The 4,392-nt window shown below is 42.9% G+C and overlaps 1 long non-coding RNA gene across 1 annotated transcript; it reads right to left on the bottom strand.

The window, feature by feature from the left end:
- Window positions 1-454: 454 nt before the first annotated feature.
- Window positions 455-2,446, bottom strand: LOC130592513 (uncharacterized). Its single transcript, XR_008970555.1, has 3 exons — window positions 2,283-2,446; window positions 683-753; window positions 455-585 (listed from the first exon to the last, which is right to left on the bottom strand). It is a non-coding gene; the product is annotated as an uncharacterized LOC130592513 (long non-coding RNA).
- Window positions 2,447-4,392: the final 1,946 nt, after the last annotated feature.

Genomic DNA, 4,392 nt, shown 5'->3' with positions numbered 1-4,392 from the left:
CATAGTTCATCTGATGCAGACACGATGCCTGTGATGCACAGACGCATGTCACAGTATACTGAAGGGCAAGACAAACTTGAAGATGATTTTGCAGACCTGGGTGAAAATCCCAGTCTGGAAAATGGACGAAGGACTGCATTGCTTTTCTCTCCTCAGCTTTGTAAAGTGGCATTTCTGCCTGTGAACCAAAGGATTCAGTACATGAAAAAGCCCCAGAATTATAGTTGAGCAAGCCAGTGAGGGGTGCTTACACACAGAGATGTTCTCAGAAAGTGTCAGTGTCAGCCTGAACTCTCATGGTAGGAAAAACCAAACAACCAAACAAAACAAACCCCAAGTAATCACTCATTTTCTGTAGAAAATGGTAGGCAATAAAAATACTCCCAAGGTTCACGGCACACTAAAAACTGATAGATAAAAAATACTCACTATGAATCTGTCAAGCAGCTCATGCTGCAGCAGGGCGAAAGCATGAAGCTCAGGAGCTAGGACCTCCAGTACTTAGGGAGGAAGGGAAAACATGGACAATAAAAACTTCAGTTATCCTGCAGCTTGCATGAAATCTGTGGGAATTTGTCAACCACGCTGGAAAAGCACAGGAAAGGAGTGAATGAGCAAAGTTGGGCAGAGGGATTGCAGCTTAATTCAAGATCAATCTGAGCCTTAAAAGATGTAAGTTTACCTCTTTGCCTACAGAACTCCTGTGAATGAGTTATCCAGCAGCATTTCCTGCTGTTAGCTTTCCTGGCAAGGCTGCAATCAGAATAGAATTTCCATGTCAGAAGGAAACCCACAAGTAGTGAAGTATGCAAACAGGGTAAAAAAGTAATTCACACATTTATGTTTAAGAGTCCATTTTGATTTTTCTAGCAATAAATTGAACTATCTCCAAGTTATCTTACTTACAAGTTATCCAAGTTATACCACTGTAAGGGTGGTGAGGCACTGGAACGGGTTGCCCAAGGAAGTTATGAATGCTCCATCACTGCTGGTGATCAAGGCCAGGTTGGACAGTGCCTTGGGTGGCATGGTTTAGTGTGAGGTTTCCCTGCCCATGGCAGGGGGGTTGGAACCTGATCTTAAGGTCCTTGCCAATCCTAACCATTCTGTGATTCTATGATTCTATGTGATTCCAAAACTCATATGGTTGCAGAAATACTATACTCAAGAAGAAAAAAAGTCTGGATGGTTTTACAGGAAAAACTATTCAACTATTATGTTTTGTCAGCCTGGCCACAGTCACATTGTTAGCTGGACAGCAAGGAAGGGGGTGTATGTCTTTTGTCTTTCTCAGCCAGGCTGGGAGGTAATCAGAGGGGAACCTTTGGGAGCAATCAGGATCCCCCATGCAAACACTCTGAACTCAGATCTCCAGGGAGCATCCCCAATAGCAGATTCCAGAAAGACAGCAGAGCAATTTGAAAGTCTGTACCTCTAATTAGGAAGCATGTATTTCCCCTCAGAGCAGAGGGACTGGAGGCTCTGCTAGTTCAAGCAGACATACTGGCTATTCTTATTTGGTTACCTACTTCTCATGTAAGCTCCAGCCTGATGATCTTAGCTTTAACCCTGTGCCTTTAATCCTGCATTCAATCTAGTTTTAGTGTGGGGCTGGGAAGGAATTCACTGAGGAGGGGGAAGAGGAACCAAAGTGAAGATTGGGAAGGACTCAAGCTCACCCATCAGCTGCAAAAGGTGCCCTTTCAGCCTCTGTAGTGCTCATGAGGCACAGGGTTTTCATCCTCATTGCTGGAAACTGCTTCTTGCCATCTGTGCTTAACCTTTCACATCTCTAACTCTCTTGTCAACCTCATACCCACAAGGGAAGAGCAAGTCCTTCATGTAATGCTTTCTCTAGAAGACACTGCAATTTCACTTCATTCCAGTTTCTGTTGTGTTATCTCTCACTGCTGACGCATTCATCCAGCCAAGGCAACATGCAAACAGAGCAGCATTATCCCACTCTCCTCTCTGCATGGTGCACGTGCCAAGGTGCAAATCACCATGCTGTGCAATGAGCAGGGGAGTGACAGTGCTGAACAGCAGGACTCACTGGTTCTGTCTTATGCATTGCAACATAGATGATCATAAGAAAATAAATTGAAGTTGGTCTTTTCCATTGAAGTAACTGTTTGAAGGAACGCTCTGGTTTAATACTTTTGTATTTCACCTTTCACTTGACAAAGAGAGATACTTCCAATCTGCGTAACAAAAGCAAATCCTTTGCAAGGTATTGCACCAAGGAGCCCTCTTTTTAAGTAAGCTCTGGAAAAATCACTCACCTCTTAAGCCAACAGTCAAGAAGCAGGCATGCCATCCCAGAAAGCGTGCAATTCTGTCCACAACATCCTAAAAGCTAAGAACAGTAGAGAAAGACTGGAGAGGAGTACCAAGACCTTTGGATGATCCATCTTGACTGCTATGTGAATAACTACTCTGCTGGTATCAGTGGTTCTTGCACAGCACATGCCTCTCATGGTACCTAAACACTATTATAAGACTAGACAGCCCACCTTGTCAAGATCTGATGCTGTTTTACACTGTCCTGACAGCTTCCTGGCTTTGTCTTCTTTCTATTTTCATTTTAGAGCATGTTCACATTAATAATAGTGGCTGAAATGTGTGTTCTCATTATGAAGGAAAATCTGCTCTTCAAAAAAAACTAATCAAGCAATACAGTCATGCCTGAAGCAGCATTTTAATGGAAGAAAAGCTTCATGTGCATGTTGCTAAATATCACTTCCTTACAGTTGCATACCGTTTCCGTTATTAGATTTTCCTAACACTCAGCCATGCTGATAAATAGCACTTTTCACTATGATGAGAAAGTAGGGACATTTTGGATAGGTGTTGGTCTATTTCACCTCCCTAGAAAATACATTAAAAGATAAAAAAGTAAATTCTTTCTATTTCTTATTACAGTACTCTTGTCCTTTCACCACAGAACACTGGATTTCCCAAACACATCCCAACCTGCATCCTGATTACTAGTCAGATAAATGTATATTGATATGGTGATGCTGTCCTCAAATAAGCTCATGATCTAAGGGAGCTGAAATTCTAAGGGAGTTTCCTGCTGTGAACAGAAATTAATCGATCTCTTCTTCCTAGCACCAGCCTAAGTTACTTAGCAGGGTAGCTTTATTTATAACCATTTTGTTATTTGCAATGTGCTGAAAGGCAGTAAAAATGTTTTGTGGTTTAACCCCAAAGTGAAATACTTAATTCCCTCTACTGAAGCACCAATTTTGTGGCATCTCTTTGTGTCAGGAATGGGAGAGTTCATTCACCCTGCCACAGGCAGCACATCTTTCTAATTGTGGACATAGTTTTCTCTCTCTTCCACGTAAGGAGAGAAGTGGTCCTTGGCTCTGAGAGCTAGGCACCAAACAGAAGTGTGATCTATGAACCATGGCATTCCATTCTCTCCCTCAGTCCTTGGCTCACTCCCAAGTCTACAGACACAGACCAGAGCTAACCCAGGAGGTACTGACAGGGCTAAATTTAGAGAAGCAACATGCAGTGAGATGCAGTGGTGCTCCTGGTACCTGAAATCTAGCTCAGCAGCTGCAGTATGATGATGCTTCTTCTCCTTGCTCCCATACACAAAGTTGTACACCTTCCACCGCCTAAGTAAATGCATCCATCCAACCAAGATACCATTTTGGAGCACAAGATGGGTGGAAAACTGGCTGGCCAGTCCAGCTCAAAGTGGACAGCATAACTAGATACTTGCCCAGCTCTGTTATTAATGGCCTTTAGGAAGACATAATAACTACCTGAGCAGCAGAATCTGATGTGCCAGGGGGAATGCTGTCTGCTAAGTCAAACAGAGATAAGTATAGAGATCACATTCACGTCCAGAAGAGCTTTGCATAGCCCCATCTGCCACAGCCCTGAAGGTGGGAGAGGCTCTTGTTAGCAGCACTTTCTCCTTCATCCAGCCTGGCTTCCCTTTGCTCCTGCCCAGGAGACTGCCACAGAGCTGAACACAGGAACAACACAGAGGGATCACTGCTCCCTGCTCCTTCTCTCCTCTCTTTGCCTGATAATCATGAGAGAATTAGCAGCTCCCAAGAAGCAAATACACTTTTTCCTTCAGTAGCCAATAATTAAATAAGTAAAATTAAATACTGCAGTTGTTGGTATGGTGTGGGATGACAAGGTACAATGATGTTTTCCAGGATACCTATGTTGTAAACTTGGTTGTGGTGTGCAGCTGCACTACAATCTTGTCAACCTGTTGGTGAGAAATTATGATTTTACTCTTACTGATGACACCCTCCCACCTTGTGATGGATCTGTCTTTGCACTAGAAAAACATAAGCTATAAATGTATAGCTCAAAAATAAATTCTTATTAAGGTATTGAAAAGTTGGTTGGATTAGCTTT

Source organism: Pezoporus wallicus, unplaced genomic scaffold, assembly GCF_028554395.1.
Source record: "Pezoporus wallicus isolate ANWC-B61680 ecotype Strahan unplaced genomic scaffold, APGP_CSIRO_Pwel_v1 contig_7265, whole genome shotgun sequence".
NCBI lineage: Eukaryota > Metazoa > Chordata > Aves > Psittaciformes > Psittacidae > Pezoporus > Pezoporus wallicus.
Note: the sequence above shows the minus strand (reverse complement) of the source record. Positions and strands in the feature narration are given on the sequence as shown.